Genomic DNA, 8,669 nt, shown 5'->3' on the forward strand with positions numbered 1-8,669 from the left:
CAAAGCACCAAGGTGTGGGTTTTCCTGAAAAACTAGCCTCCCACCACAGGCTCCAGGTGCATTTAACCTAGAGCAGGGAAGATCTTAAAAATTTAAATTCCTATAACAGTTTCCAAACTTATTTGGCCTACCATCCCATTTTCCACAGAAAAAAAAAAAGAAAATTACTCTCAACACCCTCCCTGGAAATCTACTTTGTTTAATTCTTTATTCTTTTTAAAATTTGTGTCCTTTCAAAAAAAATGCTTTTTTAAAAATGATGCATCTTAAATTTAATAATTTATTATAAACTTGTGGTTTTTTTTCCTGCATTGAAATTTTGATGATGCAATATTGCACCATGTAATTGTATAGTATCATATTGTAAATGTCATTACATGCTCATATTCCTGCTGGGCTCCCCAGCAATGTGTTACACACTCACCTCACAACACTTGCGTGTTAAGACTTGTCAATGGCCTTTATCATTTATTGGTTATAACATGCATTTTGCATGTTTATTTGGAAAATGATGTGATCACTATGACTTTATTACACAGCAGATGAAACATATACAGCACTTTTTCAAAATTTTCTTCTCTTTTTTCTTTATTCCTTAAGCTTCTACCACCCCTTTCATTTTTATTGAATGCTCCACCAGTTGCACCTAATGGTACTACCACTCCCCTGGAGTGTTACAGCACCCCCCAGAGGGTCAGTATCACCCACTTTGTGAACCCATAGCCTAAGGGTTCTGTGGATAGCAAATTAAGCCTTTCCTCTACTCTGTATAACAAAGGTCTTTTAGGGGCTAAAACATTTAAGGGAAGAGAAATCTAACTCATGGACAGAACATAAAAGGTTACATTGATACCTTAAGTAGTCTGAAATATATCTTACTGTGTGTTAGTCTAATTTATCCTCTACACAGCTACCAAAAAGGGTATCTTAAAGTCCAATTCCACATCTTTCACAACTCTGTTCAGTAAACTCAAATGCGTCATTATTGCCTCTAGAATACCTTTAATACACTTAACGCCCTTCACAACCTGACTCTAGCCTAACTTTCCAGTTTTATGCATCACTTATCTCCATACATTCTAGGATCTGACTAAACACTTCCTCTTGTTCTTTTTTACATGTCCCCTCATATCTGAAATTTGCTTCCTCCTCACCTGCATCTTTTAAAATCCCTAAATTTCTTTCAAAATCAGTTGGACTAGAAATCCTGCATGAGTTGTTTCCTAGTCTCACTATTTCCTAATGCCTACACTGGAAATTATTTTTTAAATGCATTTAGTTTACATATTAAAGATAATTTCTCCTAACAGACTATAAACTCCTTGATGGCAAGGACTGCTTTATTTTTTACTATATATCCCTGGCCTCCTAACACAGTGTCTGGCACATAGTAAAAAAGTCACATGGATCTGTGATGTGCTTGTATCTGCTAAATAGCTCATAACTTATTTGTAACTGCCCACCCTGTGCAATTACTATTCATGTCCTCCTAAGTTCACTACAAAAGACGTACTCTACTTTCTAGTGGACCTTTTTACTCCAGACCATAGTAAAGTACTCTGTCTAATTATCATCCTTCATCTTCACCATATGATAAATCCATCCTTTCTATGCAAAATTGAGTTTAAATCTGGTATCAGATACTAACCGTTTGACCCTGGGCAAGTCACCTAACTTTTGCTTGTTTCAGTTTTTCAACTGTAAAAGGATGATACTAAAACCACTTACCTCACATACCTGTTATGAGGACAAAAGTGAGATAATATTTGTAAAGTTTTTAGCACAAATCTTAGCAAATATGAGGCACTGTATCAATGTTCTTATGGCCTTCTATTCTCCCTTCTTCCTAATTTGCAATGTTCCTGATAATGTCTTTGTTCCTATTGTTCTTGATGTCCCTCTTGATGTTAAATATTACACTCTATTCATAACTTCCATGTGTTTCTCTATTGCTTCCTGCTCCCATTCATTTTTGATGCTTCAATTCCACATCAAGTAACCTTACAGTATTATTGGAAAAATACTTAATTAACATTTATTGATTAGTTGTGATTGGAAACATTAAGCTTTCACAGTAGCGCATATAACAACTCACCACCAAATAAATAACTACTTTCACTGGAAAACAGAATTTTCTCCATGAAATACACACACATTGATAACATGTGACATTAAAATATTCCTCTTCCTGTCTTTTCTATTCCCCAGTCCCATATCTGTCCAAATGTATAGTTACTCTTCCTCAGAGAGTAGGTGATGGGACAGGATGGAGGAGGAGGGTTGAAATAAAGGTCAAAGGGCTGGCATAGGGAAAGGAATAAGAGTCGGGACTGTGTTCTCCAAAAGTTTATATTCTTGGCACAAAGGAAGAGAAAAAGAATGCCAACATTTGGGAATCATTCAGGCATGGTTGTGCTTAGGGTCAACAGAATTTTGAACACAGTCCAGACAGGATTGGTTTCTCACCGTGTCATGACTAGAGAGGAAACAGAGTAAGCCCGAGGCAGGTGTGTCAGGAATCAAGCATCAGCTAAGCAGTTTCAGAGTGAGGAAAACACTTGCAAGTGGAAGTCCTCTGAGTAGGAGGGTTTTACATGTGGGGATAGAGGCAGGGCTTATGTACATACTGGACTGGACTATGGCATAATCATTTATAGACCTTGAGATTCTGTTTCCACAGGTCCTTTGGGAACAGTATTGTCCCAGGTTTGGCGGATTGAGATTACTTCCATGGGGTACAGAATCAGAGTTCTGTGATGGAAACAGGAGGATCGTACAAGGAACAATGACAAGGAACAGTGAGTCTGTCAGAGACACGATGGATGTTGGTTCTCAGGTCCCTGGGAAACAAGAGGGAGTGAACACCTGGTGCAATACACTTTGCCAGAGGATAAGATCATCCAGAACTCAAAGGAATGTTGTTATGAAAAGCTCAGGACACTTCCTGGGCTTTAACTCTGGGAAACAGGTTATTTACAAAATATTTTGACATTAGAAAAGGCAGGTGCTGCATTCTGAGAAGCCAATGACACCAGAAAGTGAAGAGTGAATGAACATAAGAAGGGGGAAAGGCGAAGAGATGAGAAGCTGGTGACACTAAGGACTAACATGTCAGAGAATTTACAATCTCTCTGAACCTCTGATTTTGAAGATGGGAAAAGTGAGACCCCAGATCCCAAATGATGAAGTGGTTTGCTCAATGTCAAGCAACTAATGATTGATTAGCAGAGACTTAAGATTGAAAAGAAGACCTTTTAAAAAATATATATTTACTATTAGTTTACCACAGTCAGTTCCACATGTTTCTGACTTCCAAATTTTCTCCCCCCCTCAACTTTGCCCCCCACCATGGCAGCATGCAATTCAATATAGATACTACACATATCTTCATATTAAACATGTCACGTTGTAAAGAAGAATTATAACCAATGGAATGAATAATGAGAAAAAAGAAACAAAACACAACAGAATGAAAAAGAGAGTAAGCTGTTTGTCTCAATCTGCATTTGGACTCCTTATTTCTTTCTCTACATGTAGATAACCTTTTCCATCATGAGTCCTTTAGAGTTGTCCTGTAACCTTGCACTGCTGAGTGGAACCCAGTTAATCAGTCAGTCATCATAGATATGAAGTGTCTGTAATTGTGTACAATGTTCTCCCGGTTCTGAAAAGCAGGTTTTCTGAGACAAAATCTGCCCCCCCTCCCCAATAATTACCCAAGGTTGAAAATAAAATATGTCTACATGCACTAAAACTATAGCCATTTAACTCTAACTAAAGTGTGTACTTATTCTCTGAGCCAGAGGAAGGAAAAATGAGTTCAAAGGAAAAATATTTAATGAAATGGCATAATTTAAGTAAAAGTTGAATAAAACATTATCAACATAAAACAACGCCATGATCTCCACAAATATACACACCAACCGTCTAGGGAGAATGGGTATGTTTAGGTATGATGCATGACTATCAAGCACATAGGAAATACATGTGGTTGAAGCCCATTGTGTTGCAAGACTATCCATAATTTTCAGTTTCACTTTTGGGCATGTAATATTAGATTAGAGTTTTTCTTAATTTCTGTCGAGGATTGTGTCCCTGGTCTCATGGTGACTGGTAGGTACAGTATTCTCTGCTAGTTTTTTGTTTTCATATCTTCAGGGCCACATTGTCTAGTTATCTCATTTTTCCTTCTGCTAAGACTTAGTGAGTGATGTTGAGCAAAGAGCGAGCTAAAGGATCTTTAATAGTATCGAGAACACCCAGCAAATAAAAGCCAGGCACAGTGCCTAAGACCAAAATTACATCTTTCTTTTTTCCTATCTAACCAAGGATTAGGCATTTCTAAAAGCCCTATTTACCTTAGTATGCAAATGAATATGAATCAAAACAAAATGTAAGCCAAGGAAGGCAGGTCCTTTCACCTAGCCAGCATTCTTGCCTTTATCACAGAGCAACAAATGGGAAAAATATTTTCTCAGAAAACAAGCAAACAAACAAAAAACCTCACTGTTTCAATATGCCTTACTTTACATTTCTGCTATGGGTCTTGATCTATTTATTTTCTTCTGCATAAAGCTAAATTGTGGGGTCACTAGAAATATATTTCTTGTATCTTTTATATTTAAGTATATACTTTGGAGAGGTAGAGTGAAGAAACAAATGAGGACTCTGAACTTGGAGTCATGAAAACCTGAGTTACACTCCATGAACCCTCACTTACCTAACATTCTTAGCTGCAATACAAGTTACTTTAACCTCTCAGATTTAGTTTCATTTTCAGTAAAGTGGGGGAGATATTAACACTGACCTCTCAGGAGAGGCGTAAGTATGAAATGAAATAATCCTTATAAATTGCTTTCCAAATCTAAAAGCACTTTATACATGTAGGCTATAATTAGTATCATCACTGATGGAAACTATGGCTAGACAGCCATGTGAAGAAATCATGACAATAGTAAAATAAGGACATGGAAAGGGAATCTTTGTAGATTAAATAAATTTAAGTGCCCAACAGCTATCTGAGATCTTTGAGAGATTAATGAGTATTTAATATCTCTTCAGGATTTGTATAGAAGGAATGATATTCTGATTTTTAAAGGAGAGAGAGAATTATGCCTACAAATTTTAAATTTGCAGAATGAAAATTGCATGAAGAGAGGAAGTATTTTTTTCATTCCTTTTTCTCCTCTCCTTTATGTCCTTCCTTCTCCTCCTCCTCTCTCCTCTTCTTCCCTCCCCTCACAATCTAATAAGGGGTCTTCAATATATAATATAAAATTAATAAATGCAGATTTAATTATAGGCCAAAAACCTTGAATTCAATTTTTTGCCAAAATAATACTGATATAGTGGATTTTGAAGATCTAGAGACAGGAAGCAATAATCACAAAGAGCTAGCATGGCCTCACTAAGGACAAGTTATAGGGTTTAAGGATTAAGCCTATAATTTTACTAGAAATCTTAAATGAGGAGACTCTACGGGTACCTTAGTTATAATTGATATCAACTCTTAAAGAGTTGCTTAAGACACTAAGAGGTTACATAATTTAGCAGAAGGCCCATAACCAGTTTCTGTCAGAGTTGGGACTTTAAAACAGGCATTCCTGATGCTGAGGATACTTCTCTGATCTGTCTTGCCGTAATTGTGTTCCTGTTGTCGATCCATGTTAATATTTTGTTTCTGTTGTTATTGTCACTACTCTCTTGTTTTTGTTGTTGTTTTCAGGGTTAGTAGACTGGCAGATTTGTTTGTCCCTCAGTGTCTACAAGACAATAAAAATGTGAGCTAGATGTAGGCTATATTAGCTTAATGGTCAGGCTTAAAGGGTACTCAATGGTCAATGCATGTGAACATAAAAGTCAGTCTGTGTGGGAGTTTCTCAGAAAGCTGTGAGTGGCTTTATGCTGTTAATCTTTTTTTCTTTAATAACTTATATAAAGTTATAGAAGACATGCTTGACAAATTTGTAGATGACATGAAGTTAGGAGAGATGCTAACACATTAATGACAGAATAAGGATTCAAAAATATCTTGACAGATTAGAATGATGAGTTTAATTTAATAAGATGAAATTTAATAGGGATAATTATAATTTGTTACATTTGGATTCAAGTACCAACTTCACAAATCTAAAATGAGGATGATGTAAAAAAGACAAAAAAATGATAGTTTTGTGGAATGCAAGCATGACAAAGAGTAAAAGTTTGATATGGCATACTACCCCCAAAAGGTAATATAATCAGTCTGTATTCAGAAAGGCATTGTTTATGTTGTTACTGTATACTGCCCTGATCAAATAAGATATAATGAATAATAAGAAGTTGTAGCGACTTCATTTTAGGAAGAGCATTGATACATTGAAGGTCATAAAGATGAAATGATGAAAGAAAATGGAAGACTAAAGAAAGGCCCCTGATGATGTACCAGGTGAAAATCAATTGAAATAACTAAAAATATTTAGCTGAAGAAAATAAGTAGGACATGATAGTATGATTCAAATATTTAATGTACTGTTATCAGGAGGGGAAATATAGTAGGATTTCAACAGGAATTAGAAGGTTTTATTGGAAAGTAACCCTTGCTCAATAGTTTAGAATATAAAAGGTTTTATTTGTTTGTTTGTTTTTGTCATTTTGCTTGTTTGAAGTTCAGTGGAAAGTTTAGAAAAGGCCTATCTTGGGGGCCATTGGTCCTTTTATACCTTAAATATTAACTCCTCGTAGGGCAAATAAGTCACAGTTTTGAGCCTGCTTCCAAAGGAGAAAGGGAGACCAGGGAGAAGTAGAGCTTAACAGAAGGACCATAACTAAGAAAATAGATCTTTGTCCTATATTCAACAACCATTTTAGTTATTTCTTAAGTAAACCTTCTGATTAATCTCTTAAATATTGGCATTTATACCATTCCAATCCCTGGATTTAGGAAGGGTTCTAAACATATTATGACAGATGTTTTCTCTCTCCAGCGGTGAGAACTCGGAAGAATAGTTGAAAATTGTAGAGATAGATGTAGACTTGATTTAGGAAAAAAACAATTCTTAACAATGAAATCTACCCTTAACAAACAGAAAAATTTCCAAAAAGTTAGAATGGTCTGAAATTGTCATAGGCTGTCTCAGAAAGTAATACTATTTATCCTCACTAAAAGTCTTCAAGAAAAGTCTGAATGACCAGAGATGGAATATGTTACAGAATAGATGAATATTCAAGAATAGATAGCACTAGGCTCTCTCTAAGTTTCTATCCAAAAATAATATCCTGATATCATATGTTTCTTAAAGACATAATAACCACAGTATTCAAAGATCTATTGTTGTACAGTGACATGAATATGCAGACTTAGAATTTAAAGGCCTTAATTCTAGTCTGCGGTTCATCAATTTTTAGTCATACTTCATTGGAAGTTCATTTAACCTTTCGAAGTTTGGGTTTCCTCTCTTGACTCATTATTTTGCCACTGTAAACTGTAACCTTGCAATAACTTAGTTCAGTTTCCTCAAAATCACTTCAAGGACCATTATAATTCTTGAATTACTCCTACCTATATGACCTTAGAATCCTTTTCTCCAAAAATAATAACAGTATATTTCATAACTTTTTTTTCTTTTTTTTTGGTAATCAACCCTTAATTGTCAAAGAATGAAATAGTTCTTGCTGTTAATAAATCATTTTCTTACATCAAATTTTAATCTTTCTTTAATTTTAAGTCAGTGTTGCTCATTTTTTCTTCTCTGAAAAGGGATTGCCTGAGAATGTGTATACTAGAATATTATAATAATTGCATATTTACAAAGGCTTTACATTCTGTAATGTGCTTTAAATACATTCTTTCACTTCAGTCTTACAAGAAGCTTACAAAGAGACATATATGGATATCAAAATCTCCATTTTGTAGATCAATAAACTGAGGCTCAGAAAGTTCCCATGCATATTTCATGATCTTATAGCAAGCAAGTTTTTTTAATTTTCATTTATTTTGTCATTTAGTAATTTATCTACTTTTAAATATTTTATTTTCCCCAATTACACGTAAAGACAATTTCCAATGTTCCTTTCTAAAATTGAATTCCAAATTCTCTTCTTCCTTTTGAATCCCTTCATTGAGAAGGCAAGCAATTTGATATAGTTTATATATATGCAAATTTGAAAAAAAAACATGTTTCCATATTAGTCATGTTGTAAAAGAAAAGATAGCTTTGATTACTTCATCTGGAAACTTATTGCTCATATTTTTTTTTTTTATCATTTTCCAGTTGGGGAATGGCTCTTATTTTTATAACTTTTTTTTCATTTCTCTATATATTTGACAGATGAAGCCTTCATCAGAGACATGCTTCAATTTTTTTTTTCACAGTTAAGATTGCCAATTATATTTCTCTAAATTTTATTTACCCCGGGTTTATTCTATTATTTCTTCTTTGACCCTGTCCCTGCTCAAAAGTGTTTTTTTTTTTCCTTTTGACTATTGGGTTCCCCAATCCACCCACACTTCAATGAGTACTTCCCTTTTTCTTATTCCTTTTCCCTCTTACTTTCCCACAAGATAAGAGGTGTGTGTGTGTGTGTGTGTGTGTGTGTGATTCCCTCACTGAACCAATTCCAATGACAATAAGGTTCAAGCATTCCCCACAATCTCCTTCATCTTCCCCTCTACTGTAATAGCTCTTTCT

This window comes from Petaurus breviceps, unplaced genomic scaffold, assembly GCF_028583685.1.
Source record: "Petaurus breviceps papuanus isolate PSGF00001 unplaced genomic scaffold, PetGlider_PUasm1.0 38, whole genome shotgun sequence".
NCBI lineage: Eukaryota > Metazoa > Chordata > Mammalia > Diprotodontia > Petauridae > Petaurus > Petaurus breviceps.